The sequence below is a fragment of the Lissotriton helveticus genome, chromosome 4_1 (assembly GCF_964261635.1).
Source record: "Lissotriton helveticus chromosome 4_1, aLisHel1.1, whole genome shotgun sequence".
NCBI lineage: Eukaryota > Metazoa > Chordata > Amphibia > Caudata > Salamandridae > Lissotriton > Lissotriton helveticus.
This window is the reverse complement of record NC_136063.1, coordinates 1,434,349,598-1,434,363,852: the sequence shown is the minus strand read 5'-3', so window position 1 is coordinate 1,434,363,852 and position 14,255 is coordinate 1,434,349,598. Positions and strand designations below refer to the sequence as shown.

The 14,255-nt window shown below is 47.8% G+C and overlaps 1 protein-coding gene across 3 annotated transcripts in view; it reads left to right on the top strand.

Moving 5' to 3' along the window:
* The window catches only part of DEK (DEK proto-oncogene), a 344,099-nt gene that overhangs the window by 242,524 nt on the left and 87,320 nt on the right, over positions 1 to 14,255 (top strand). The window lies entirely within an intron of this gene.

Below are 14,255 nucleotides of genomic sequence, written 5' to 3'. Positions count from 1 at the left end.
GCTCCTCTGCGAAATGGGTCCGTAGGATGAATAAGAGTAGTACCAGGCACACCAGACTACTGCAAGTCCTACTCGCTGTCCCGAGAAGTCTCGGCAGCAGTAACCCTAATCCTCTGCATCCACTCACACTTTGAAGCATAGGCATTCACTGTATCTCTGCTAGCTGTCCATCCTATTTTCCTTGCAACACTTTTGTTACTACCAAGAGCTTTTTTTTTTGCAGAGTTTTATATAGCGCGAACTAGAACCGAACCTAATCAGTTATCAGAGCGCTTTACATAGCACCAGTTACGTTACATGAGGACACACTTTCATTTTAGGCACCGGGAGATTAAGTGATTTGCCCAGAATCACAGGGGGTTTTTGGCGTCGTTACCGAGACTCGAACCCAGATCCCCAGGTCTGAGGTCGAGCGCCTTAGCCGTTAGGCCAACCCCTCTCCTGCCACTGACTTTGGCTGATGCACTCTGATTTTTGTCTGGAGTGTTAAGTCTTCATGAGATAGGTTCATAACTCCAAGAGCCTTCTAATTATAGAAGAAGTAATCCGTCATTGTAGGAATGTGGCTCTGTATATACTGGACCAAAGTACGGTACAGTGTGTACAGAGTCCACAGTCCCCAGAGGTATGGCAGAGGCTAAAGTTAGATATAACATGACTCTCAAAAGTGGTAGCTTGGTCAAGCAGTCAGGCAGTATCAGAGGACAGTGTAAAGCATTTGTTGTACACACTCAGTCAGCAAATGGTCTCGCACACCTGAGCACTGATCTCTGGTCCAATGGTTTGTGTATAAAAATATAGTTTTATTTTAGAACTAAAAATAGGTATCAGAATATACTGTTCGAGGCATATGAGCTGCAGATTGTACACTTTGCATTAGATCGCCACCTGGTGTTGGGCTCAGATGATTGCATGTTGTTGTCTTGGAAGAAGTCTTTTGTAGTCAAGAGATGGGCGACTCCTCCCTTGGACGATAGTGCGCGTCCTTGATTGTTTTTTTCTGCCAAGAAATGCCCCAAGTGTGGAGCAAAGTTTCCACACAGTGACCATCACGAGGTGTGCAACCTGTGCTTATCGCCAGAACATGGCGAATCCAGCTGTACAGCCTGCGTGTCCTTTCGATCCAAGAAGACCATTTGAGATCGGAGGGCCCGTCGACACGACATGCAGAGATCGGCTCCGGAACCGGTGGATATCTTCGAAGAAGTTCTGCTCGTTCCCGAAGAAGATTCAGACGATCTCCAAATCGTATCAGAGACAGACGACTCAGATGACTCCATACCATCGGGTCAGCGCGTGAGTACTACTGCCCCTGCCCCATACCCACCACCCAAATTGAAGGCAACGGTCAACACTCCGCCTCCGGGGCCCAGTCGCGACCGAAAAAAAACTTCAAAAGCCCCGCCATCGAGCCCAGCTCCGAAGAAAATACTCAAGCCTTCCGGCAGCTCCTTACCGAGCAAGCCGCACGTGCCGATCCCACCTGCTCCCTCTTGCCCGAAACAAGTCTCTGCTCTGAAGCAATCGACTTCTAAAGACAAAACTATGAAGCCAGCGTCTGACGCCTTGAGGCCAACGAGACCAGCTTCCACTTCGAAGCCAATATCTTCGGTACCGAAACCTAGAAGGCCTGATTCTGATGCGCTCAAGCCCTCGAAACAGCCTACCACTCCAAAAACACCACCTTCGGTGCCGAAATCTACGCCAAAGGACAGTAACAACTCCTAAGGCTAAAGATTAGCAGCAACCACGCCCGGAACCAAAAAAATCGGCACCAGCAAAGGTTCTGCAAGGACCTTTTCCAACCTGATCCTATACAAAAGATCTACATAGACCCAAACGCAGGTCATGTATCCACTACCCCACACAGGAAGAGGAAATCAGACACATCACCTACATCTGCAGTGCCTGTGAAGGACTCTGCCACATCTCCTATGCATCCTTCTTCTCCTATACTTCCTTCTTTCATTTTCTGTTTCTCTTAACAATTCACCTCAAAATCCTCCTAAAAACTCTCCTCATTCTTCAGACACACCTCCAAACGATGAGTATAGCATAGGGGGAGGGGTAGACCCAGATGAGCCGTTTCCCTACACTGATCTAGATTGGGAGTACTCAAACCCACAAGATGTGCCAGATATTCCTGACCCACATTCATATCCATCAAAACCTTCTCCCCCAGAAGACAATATTGGGTTTGGGCACTTACTGAATAAGGCTGCCATTTATTATGGGGTCACCATGTATTCAGATGAGGCAGAGGAAGATTTTTTATTAGATACATTTGAACAATCACAAAGATCTGTTCAAATTCTTCCTATGGTTAATGGGGTCATCAAACATGCCCCTGAAGTACTAAAAGATCCTGTACGTGCTAGGATTTTAAACCCTAGAATTGAGAAAGTACAGGCCTGCTCCTGGTGATCCGGACTACATTAAATGACCGTTACCCTTAGATTCCCTAGTCGTGTCAAATGCTAGGAAAAGAGCAATCTCATAGACCTCAGGTAAAGCACCACCCCCTGATAAAGAATCTAAGGTGATAGATGCTTCATGCAAAAGGATAGCTGCACAAGCTACCAATACATGGCGTATAGCTAACACACAAGCCTTCCTAGCAAGATATGACAGGGCTCGCTATGATCAGTTAGAAAAATTAATGAAACCTCTACCTGACCAATATACGGCACAGGCAAACAACCTTGTACAAGAAGGCAAGTTAATTTCAAATGCCTCGATCAAGTGCGCACTAGATGTAGCAGGCACTGCATCTAGAGCTGTAAACACTAGTGTCCTACTTAGACGTCATGCGTGGCTATGCATTTAAGGATTTAAGCACGCGGTGCAAACTACCATCTTAAATCAGCCATTCAACCAACATCAATTATTTGGACCAGAGGTAGACCCAGCACTTGAGAAAATGAAGAAAGATACGATCCAGCCAAATCTATGGGAGCTTTGCAATCCACACAAACTAGAAGCTCCTTTCGTCGCTCCTTCTATAGAGGAGGCTCCAAACAGATTGGAGCAGACAATACATCTTCCTTCAAATCTAATACACAGACATCCTCCAATAAAAGATATTTTAGAGGAGGCTATAGAGGAAGACGTCGATGGAACAATCGAACCTCTTCCACCACAAAACAGTGACTTCTATCTACTCCCCCCCCCCCCCCCCCCCCCCCACAGCATTCCACTCCTGTGGGGGGCAGACTAACACAGTTCCTACCTGTCTGGAATTCCATCACAACAGACAGGTGGGTAAGACCGATTAACCAGTATGGCTACTGCCTCAACTTACAGCTACCCCTCCACATATACCACCCAGACAGCGGCCATTGTCTGCAGAACATCTTATACTAAATCGGCTGCCTGGTTTAATGCTGAATTGAAAGAAACTAAGACAGCCTGCAAACGCATGGAAAGAGCCTGGAGAAAGGGCTACCTTCCAGAGGCGGGTAAGGCGTACAAAGACAGCCTCAGGGGCTATCGCGCCTTGATTAGGAAAACCCGTTCGGTCTACTACACCGACCGTATTGATAAGGCTGAGTGTCTGACTAAGGAACTCTTTGTAGTCTATAAGGAGATACCATTGCTGGCTTCAAGAAGCGAACAAGTTGGTTCCTCTGCACAAACATGCAACCAGATTGCTGATTTCTTCTACAAGAAAGTGCAAGATATCTATACCATCTTTCCTAGTGAGGCCATTACACGCCGATGGAAGGAGATATCTCGGAAAAAGACAGCATCAGGACTTTCTCGGTCCCGGATGAGGCTATGCTAATTGCAGTAGCGAGGGGGATCAAATCTGGCTCCCCCAGGGATCCGGCTCCTGCTAAGATTTTGAGTGGCAGTATGGAATTATTGACACCCTATGTCAAGCACCTTTTAGCTCTGTCATTTGAATCTGGCAGGGTGCCGAATACATGGAAGCAGGCTGTTGTACTGCCACTTAAGAAAAAGCCACAAATTAGCATAACTCAAGTTAGTAATTTGCGCCTGATCTCCCTCCTCCCCTACTTTTCTAAAGTAGCCGAAAAACTGGTTCTCCAGTATTAGGGGTGTCTTTCATAGATTCACATGCTTGAATATTCCCAGTCGTTTAAGTGGGAGTCCCACGGTAAATAATATCACCCCCCCCCCCATATGCGTCCGGAATCCTCCACACCACAGAAAAACACGGACCAGTTGAGGTGCTCTTTTCATTTATTCAGTGCAAACTCGCCACATGACAGTATTCATTATCGTGATAGGTTCTTTTAAAGTGCCAGTGATTGGTGCAAATTAAATCGCATGTAGGACTGAACATAGATGTAGTAAAAATACTATGGTTTCCACATCATTCATATCCTCGTGTATTTTACAATTTAAAATGCTCTGTTAATCCACTTTATATCATTTCTTCATACTTTGACAAGTTCATTTGAAGTATAATACCTGAAATCAAGGAAAAAATCATGGTCAAATACCTATTGGACGTATACATCAAATATAGGTCAATTTTAACTTGAACCTACAAAAGTCTATAAAAGTCTATCTTTGGATGTGATATAATTAAATAACTAAATATAAATAATAAATATATATTGAAGAACCATTTCATACTATTTACAAAGTGCTAGTGCCTAAAGTGCTCTATATTAAATACAATGTGCAAATATCGCATTTGTGCAAATTGCAAATTTAGTGCAAAGCATCGCATGTATGTAAATATATTCATAATGAAATATCACATCTCCAATATCTAAGACAATTACTCTTTAAAGATCATAATACACTTCCTTGGTTGCTTCCCTCTATGTGAGTTTACCTCAATTAAATCTTATCCTTGTCAAGCAGTTATTATAGTTATAATGCATTTTGTGGGGAGACCATAGATTTTGTGATAGTGCAAAAAAAAATTCTGTATATTTTTTTAGTGCATAAAACTCATCTTTGATACTTTTATGTTCAAAAAAAGTTCAACCGTTAGGGCATTAGGACCCATAAGGTTTGACACAATACCATATGTCTTTATCCTTTAAAAACATCTTATCAAATCAGACAGCAGGAGTCATAACAGAACGTCAACCTACATATACACACTTACATTGGCCCATTGCACTGATATATCCCAGCCAGGTATAATGTCAGATCCATAAGTTAAACAGCCTTGGGGTGACATTAAAGAATCCAATGAATCAAGGTAGACCAGTATACATGTCCTCCGTGACATTTAAAACAGTTGGGAGCCTTCGTGTCCAACAGAAGGATATATTTTGTTTCCAACTTTCTTAGTCTGGACTCCCTGTCACCTCCCCGTCTATTTGCATTAATCGTGTCAATCACATAAGTAAGTTGTTGTTGCTTTGGTGATCACGAAAATGACTGCCTACAGGGTACGTGTTATCACCATTCGTTATAGCCCTCAAATGTTGCAATATACCTTGGATCGTGAGCAAGGTGGTGAGACATCGAAACGCGTAGATCAATATACGCGCTGTCAGCCTATGTATGCCTGAATACAAATGAAGCTGAGATTAAGAACTGCCCTGGGTGTGCGACCCATTTTTTCCTGGTGAAGGAGAAGTTGAGAAATTTATAGCGGCGTGGTTCAGCTGCAGGGGAATCGCACCAGCATGGAGCGCTGCATTACCGGAATTGTGAACCGATTTGGGAGTGTATGCATGTGTGTGTGTGTGTATGCATGTGTGTGTGTGTATATATGTGTGTGTATATGTATATATGTGTGTGTATATGTATATATGTGTGTGTATATGTATATATGTGTGTGTGTGTGTGTGTGTGTGTGTATATATATATATATATATATATATATATATATATATATATCTATATATATATATCTATATATCCAACAATCCTGTTCCGACAATGAAAGCCAGAATTCCTTCAGGTGCGGACCTCACGCCAGCCTCAATTTTGCGATGCAGCCATACCAAAGAAGATTCAAATTCTCAGATGTATAGCATTTTTAAAGTAAAGGACAAATGTCCATCCGACGACACGTTTCACTCCTCAAGGGAGCTTGTTCATATATATATGTCTGTCTGTATCTAGGTCTGTCTGTGCATCTATATCTATGTCATAATAAAAGAGGAATTACAACTGAAAACCTCCTAAATGATTCCTACATAGGAATGCATGGTTGTGAGAAGTTGGCCTGATATATGATGCTCACTAGTTCTAGTGATCACCTTGTATCAGTCCAAACAACCCTTATGGTGATTGGTTGTAAGTCAACCTTATAGACCAGCTATCCTAATGGTAGCGTGGACAAAGCAGTCTTAGGCTAAACTCTTTTGGCATGTGAAGCCAGCTGTTTTACCACAATATAACCCCTTGAATACCAGATGAAAGGACACCACAAATGTTGTTATGAAAATAAACAGTCTGTTTATTAATAACAACACCTCTGAACTCTGAGGTCAGAGGGCTAAGCACAATCTCTTACGAAAAACACTACAAGTTGCACAAAATTACAATGGTGCCCTAGGGGCACGACAAACCATATACTAAGTAAGTGGAATGTGAAAGTCGATAATCGGAATGGAGCTATCCAGAGGCTGTAGGATCGATGGGACCACGCTATACTAACTTCAGGTAAGTAATAGGAGGCCCACGGGACGCGTGTGCAGAGTGTGAACTCACACGCGAGATGCGTAACAACGTCTATGGACAGTACAGTTCAAAGAAAAGGTGAGTACGGACAATCCTGACTAGATAGGACAACAACGACTGTGGAACTGGACACTAGGACAGTTAAACTACCCTTGAGCACCGAAATGCTCTCGTTACCTCACCCACGGGCTGCGGGTGCATAGGTGTCAAAGTGCGTCAGGTTCTCGCGTTGAAGTCTATGGAGCCTGAAAGAAAAGATGCTGCAGGCGACCAGGAGGAAGATGTCCGGTGCAATCCAAGGGTGGATTGTTGAAGGAGACCTGAAAGCAGAGGGGACAATGTTTAGTCACTAGCCAGTGACTGGAGTGGAACCAGGAAGGACCCAGATGTCGTGGCGATCAGGTGAAGAGTGGACGCTTGACTCTGCAGCCACGTGGACCAGGAGGTGTCTTCGACGACCAGGATGGAGGCACGAGCTGTCCCACGCAGGCTCTCGCTGTCGGCGGTGTTGGATCCGGGATTGGAGGCAACAGGCCTTGGCAAAGGCAACCCACGCGGTGACTGAAGAAAGCGTCTGGTGCGGACTAGGAGAGTCCGGGGTGCCCCTCTTTTGGAAGGGAGCAAGGGCCAATCTGGAGCAACCAGATCAGCAGTGAAAATTCAAAAGGTTCGTCGTCTGGGAGGTCACTAGCCAGCCGGCAAGTGACCAGACAACTCGTTGAGCATCAGACAAGCAGAAGGGCCCCACGCAGATCTCGTGGAGGCTGGAGGGCTGATCTTCGGTGCAGGAGCTGCTCTGGATTGGGGCTTCTCAGTCCCCAAAGCACTTGGGTCGAGTTTACCTCGGGGGTCGTGCTGGAAGCGAAGTGCAGGTTCGTTCAAGATGGCCGGTCCCACGTGTCTCGTCGCACCCACGGGTCTCAGCTTTGCTGCAGATGTGAGTTGAGGTCGGAGAGGTCTGGGAATCTGGGTCTCGTCGGGCTCTGAAGTCTGGATCCTCGAGGGAAGACGACAAAGTGAAGCCGCTGGACGCTTGATGGTGCCTGCAGTTGCAGGGTGGACACTCCTTGTCCACAAGGGAGATTCTTCAATCTTCTGTGGAGCAGAACGTCGAAGGCCAGAGTTTCATCTTCTTGAATAGTTCAGGATAATCTAATTTGTAATAGGACCAGCTCCTACCTTTATTCTCCTAAAGGGGGCTGCACTACTGACTAGGTCCCTCCCCTGGGTGGGACCAGGAAGGGGGGTGGCTACACCCCCTATCCTTTGCCCGGTTTCCCGCCAGAGCTGGGGCTGGGATGCCCCAGCAACTGGTTTGAACCGGTGTATGCACAGGCATGTCTCATTCCTTTCAGGCCTCCCTACCTCAATACACAAAATCCTGTCTGGGGTGGTGCTAGAACCTCCCAAGGCAGGAAACCCTTTGTCCAAGCCATCCTCGCTGGAAGGACTCCCAGCAGCAGGAGGTCAGACTTGTGTCTGTGGTGGCAGCATCCATTTTGTGATGCTGAGGCTCGAGTTAACTTTAACCGGGGTTCACAGTTACATACATGTCGTGTCCCTCTAGAAGGGTGGAATGCTACCCCCGTCGCCAGAATTGGCGAGGGGGTAGTATTCCAAATCGCATGACACCTTACTCGACATGTTTTGATAATGTTATACCAGAGTTAGCATTTAACCGCGAGGATTATAATGCACTTAAAGAGTATATGGTATAGCGTTATCATGGAACAGCTATTAGGACTTGGTTCCGCAAGCTGCAAACGGGCTCAGCTCATGTCAGAGCACCATCTCACATAATTCCAAGCACTCTGCCTTCAGGATTGTTAAGGCCTTCCATAGGAGTGACTGATAGGAATATATGTGTCCATTTTAGGGTTAGATATAGGTATACTATATCTACAGCAAAGGGTGTTTACACCACCTTGCCCCAGCTGTCATGCAGCCAGTTGTGTCAGATTTAGATGGCCAGCCAGGGGTGGCATAATACATGCTTTAGCCCCTGGTAGGCCCTGGGTACACCTATGCCCTGGGTACCTAAGGTACACTGTACAGGGACTGACATGGTGGCCCAGTACCAATTGGATATGTACCTAAGGTACATGGAGTCCATTCTAACAGAACGAGCAGGAAGCCTGGGGGTCCTGAATAGCAGGATCCCAGGCCAACTAAGTCAAAAACCAGCAAAACACCAGGCAAAAAGTTGGGGGTAACCATAGTCCGATATCCACCTTCCTACAATGGTAAAGAGAAAAACTACTTGTAACACAATAGTGTCAATATGTTAGTCCAAATTACAGCCAATCAGGCGCCAGCACCCTCTAGAACCTTCTCCTCAGAAGCTCAAGCCCTCAGATTTTCTACCGCACGTCGTGTGAAGGGAGTCTCCCTGAGCTCTGCTCAGTTCTTCACCTCCAATCTACTACTTCCAGTTTATTCAACATGTCAAGTAAGAAGTCTTTATTCAGACCTTGCTCTTCTTGTGGGAAGATGCGCCTTTTTGAGAAGGACCCCCACCAGAAGTGTATCTATTGTTTATACCCAGATCATGAGGCTGGCAGCTGCAAGTTCTGTAGAACTTTTTCTACTAAGACTCTCAAGGACAGAGAAGGCCGTCTTCTCCTTTGGCTTCAAAGTCTAAAGGACAAGGATTCTGCCCTGTCGGATGCTGAAAGTTTTCAATCTGGTCCTTCTTCAGCAGCCTCTAAGCGTGGTAGTGTACAGGAATTGCCATCTCCTTTCCTCAAAAAGAAGAAATTGGCCCTGCCTCTGGCTTCTGTGGTGTCCTACCACTCCTCCAACCACTACGCCCACGAGACCTGGCCCTCGGGCGTCTTCTACTGCCTCTCGGGGTGTTTCCATGCCTCTTAGAGTTCCGTCGTCGTCGACAGGAGCGTCTACGAGCGTTCCGACGACGAGAACCGCTATGTCTGCTTCGTCGACGCGGACGACGACATCGGACGACGACATCAGCCTTTACTTCGTCGACGACAGTCTCGTCGACAGCCTTCACGTCGACGAGAGTTTCTTTGCCAACGAAGCCTGTCCCATCGACGATTCCCATCACCTCGTCGACGAAGAAAAAAGAATCCTCGTCGACGAAAGTCACGAAGAAATCTTCGTCGTCGACGGCTCCGTCGACCAAGGTCTCGTCGACGAAGACTCCGTCGACCAAAAGCCCGTCGACAAGGACTCAGTCTACCGAGGTTCTGCCTGCGTCGACGGATGCACCGTCGACAGTTTGGTCTACGATGGATCGCCCGTCGACAATGGCCCTGACGACGACTCCGTCGACGGCCATACCGTCGACGATGAGTTCTTCAAAATTATCTTCGTCGACAGCCAAATCAGCTCCGTCCACGTTAGCGGCGCCGTCGACTGTGGCATTGGCTTCCTTTGCCTCATTGCCATTCGTGCCTTTGAAGACTTCAGGATAATCTACTGCTACATCCCATCGTCGCAATAAGGCTCCGTGCCAACAGATCTCTGCTCCAGAGCCGCAACCACCTTCTCCAATGTTTGCCACTACCTCTGAGCATGACACTGACTCTGAAAATGAAGGTGACACGTTTGGGACGGCCCGTAGTCCCTCTGATTTGATTATCAAATGTCACGAGTCTGACACTGACGAAGATGGCGGAGACCAAGACTCTCACCAGGAGGAACAGCTGGTCCAGGTGCCTATGGCTACGATACCATGAACCTTGATCTCTAATCTCCAACATATGCTGGATGATTATAACCGTCGTTTCCCAGCGACGCCGCAAGATGCTCCTGTGCCATCTCCTGCTGCCGTTGTTGCCTCCACTGTCTCTTCCGCCAACGTTACCACCCACGACGTCGTCTCGGGTTCAGACGTCAATCAGAATCCATACTACGGTTTATTCGCAGGATGCAGATGAGGCGGTCCCAGAACGTGAGGACTGAGAGGTCCCTGACAATTCGGACGATGATGCAGGCGACCAGGATATGGCGGAATGGGACGATTACAGAGCGCAGACTCCCACTCCTCAGCCAGGAAACTCTGGCGAATCACCTCCTGTAGATATCGCCTGTTCATCTACTAATGGATAAAGCGGCTCAGTTTCAAGCTACCTAGGTCACAACATGAGGAGGACTGTTTCCTCTATGACTTTAAAGACAAGCCTTATAAGCAGGTCCACACGATTCCAATCATCGACTTTGTGTGGAAAGAGGGGATAAAACTCATGCAAGCTGCAAATTTGTTGCCTGCTCAAATACCGCGCCTTGAGAAAAAATACAAGGCACCAACTGGTTCTCAGGCTTGCTTGATTTCTCGCCCTAAACCGGACTCAGTAGTCACTCAAGCTGCACAGCGTCGAGCCCGGAACCCAGCGTCTCCAATCACCGCACCTCCTGATAGAGAGGGTCGACGCCTAGACGCTATTGGCCGCAAGTTTTCAACCATGGCTTCCACTTCTGTCAGAGCGGCCAATGCCTTGGCCATTTTGGGACGCTATGACCGGCAGATGTGGTCGGACAGATCTGCTTTGATGGATCTCATACCTGATGCTTCCAGGGCGGACGCTCAGCAGATTCTTCATGATGGGCAGAGAGCGTCGGAGGAAATGATCGACTGTGCAGTCTATATTGCTAATACAGGGTTCCGTCTGCTTGCAAGTGCAGCTGCCCTACGACGCCAGGGTTGGTTAATATCCACCACCTTCCGGCAAGAAGTCCAATCCAAGATACTAGATATGCCGTATGATGGTGAGTCGCTTTTCGGATCTCACATCGATGGCGCCCTGGAGTCCATTAAGAAGGACACCGATACAGCTGAGTGTTTGGGCATGTTGCAATTCCGGAAGCAGTCCTTTCGAGGTGCACGCGGACGCGCAGTTCTACCAATTTTCGAGGAGGGCAACAGTTCCGCTCCTACAATCAGGGCAACCAATGTTACGCTTCCACTCAGCAGAATCGCCAGCAGCCCTATTGGGGAAAGTCCTCCTATCGCGGATCCACTCCTAAGCGCCAATGACTTTTGTCATCCCCAAACTGTTGGAGGTCAAATCTGTTTTATTCTCAGTGGTCCTCCCATCACCTCGGACTGCTGGGTTTTGGACATTGTGTTTTTTTTTTTTTTTTTTTTTTTTTTTTTTTTGCAGCGTTTTATATAGCGCGAACTAGACCCGAATCAGGTATCAGAGCGCTTTACATATTTTTCCAGTTACGTTACATTTTTACGTTTTCCAGTTACTTTCATTTTAGGCACGGGGAGATTAAGTGATTTGCCCAGAATCACAGGAGGTTTTGGGGTCGTTACCGAGACTCGTACCCAGATCCCCAGGTGCGAGGTAGAGTGCCCTAGCCGTTAGGCCAACTCCTCTCCCCAACGTACGGCGGGGTCACACCTTGGAATCGTCGAGATTCCTCCTCGTACTCCACCTTTTGGCCCACCTCCTCCACACCTCGAGGAGCTTTACCATCAAGTCAGTCTTCTTATTTTAAAGGGCGCAGTCGAAGTGGTCCCGAAACATCAAAGGGGAGAGGGGTTTTACTCTCGATTCTTCCTCGTACTCAAGAAGACCGGAGATTGGCGACCCATTCTGGATTTGAGGGCTCTCAACCAATTCCTAAAGTGCCAATCCATCCGCATGCTGACATTGCTGGAAATCCTGCGTCTTATATCCATCGAGGATATTATGACCACCATAGACCTTCAAGACGCGTACTTTCATGTCCCAATTATCCAACAACATCGCCAGTACCTGCGTTTCAAGGTGGGACAAATGCACTATCAGTTCAAGGTCTTGCCCTTCGGGCTGCGATCAGCTCCTCGTGTGTTCACGAAGGTACTGGCCCCTGTGGTGCCTCACCTGCGTCTCCAAGGAGTTCAAATCTTTCCATATTTGGACGATGGTCTCCTCGTCTCAATCCCACCATCAACTATGTCAGGACACTCTTCTTTGCCAACAAGTGTTTTAGTCACTGGGGTTGACCATCAACGTCAAAGTCACAGTTTGCGCCTCTGCAAACCAGAATTTTCTTGGGAGCGATCTTCAACTTTCAAAAGCGTTCGTCTCGCACGAGCGGCGACAGAAGATCCTTCGTCTAGTCTCCCTCATTCGAAAAAGACAGTCCGTTTCTGTTCGGACGTTAAAGTCATTCTTGGGGATGGCATCATCTTGTATCGCATTGATCCCAAATTGCAGATTGCGAACCCGTCCCATCCAAGAGGAACTGGACTTACAGTGGCGTCAGGTCTCCGGGTCCTTCAACGACCTAGTTGCTGTCACAGCCCGCATGAGAAAGAGCTTGCTTTGGTGGGCGCAGCCCTCCAATCTGGAGATGGGAACGTCGTTCCTCGCTCACGCACCAGATCTCACGCTCACGACGGACGCCTCTCTGGAGGGGTGGGGCGCTCATCTCCAAGGCCTATCCATCAAAGGCAAGTGTACTCCGCCCCAACGCACGTGGCATATCAACAGTCTGGAATTGATGGCGATCTTCCTAGCGCTCAAGTCATTCCTTCCTGTAGTTCACGGAGAGTCAGTGCTTATCCAAACTGACAATACCACCAGCATGCACTACGTGAACAAACGGAGGGACCAAGTCTCCACATCTGTCTCGCTTAGCCCAGTCGATCTGGGATTGGGCTCTCCGTCATCAGATCACCTTGACAGCTGTCCATCTGCCGGGCGTGTCCAACATCCTGGCGGACTCTCTCAGCAGGTCCACTTCCTCAACACACGAATGGGAACTGCACCAGCCGACTCTGGATTTTGTGTTCCGCCGATGGGGTTGCCCACCTCTAGACCTCTTTGCGACACCGGAGAATCGAAAATGCCCGTCTAACGCAAGTTGGCATCTCCACCCCGGGTCGTGCGGGAATGCCCTTTTGATCAATTGGTGCGATCTATTAGCTTACGCTTTTCCGCCGATCCCATTAGTACCGCGGGTGCTGTGGTAAATGCGGAGACAGCCCGCCACATCCTATTGATCGCACCTCGTTGGCCCAGACAGGCATGGTTTTCGGAATTACTTCTGCTGTCCCAGTGCGAGCCCATTCCTCTGTGTCCACGTCCAGACCTCCTAACGATGGACCGGGGCCAAGTGTGCCATCCGGACCCCTCCACGCTACAATTGTCGGCATGGAACCTGAGCACCTTGAATTCGCAGACTTGAACATCTCTCAGGAATGCAGGGACATCCTTGCTCATGCTAGGGCTCCGTCTACCATCAAAACTTACAAACTCAAGTGGAAGAGGTTCTGTCATTGGTGCGTGGCAGCGAATGTCCACCCCATCCATTCCACTCGAACAGCTTCTTCCGTTCTTCTTAAGTCTTGCTCAGTCAGGACTTTCACATGCTACCTTGAGGGTTTTCCTAGCTGCAATCTCTCGTTTTCGACACGATGGCTCTTCTTCCCGCTGTTTGTCCAGAATCATACGTCAATTCTTCAAAGGGCTTTTCTGAAAATTACCACCTGTTCGGCGCCCTCCTCCATCTTGGCACCTCAATGTTGTCCTCTCTCAACTTATGAAGTCACCATTTGAGCCTATCCACAAGCCTGATATCAAATTCCTCACCTGGAAGGTTGCGCTGCTTTTGGCTTTGACTTCTTCTCGTCGCGTGAGCGACCTTCACGCTTTTACTGTCCAGCCGCCTTATAT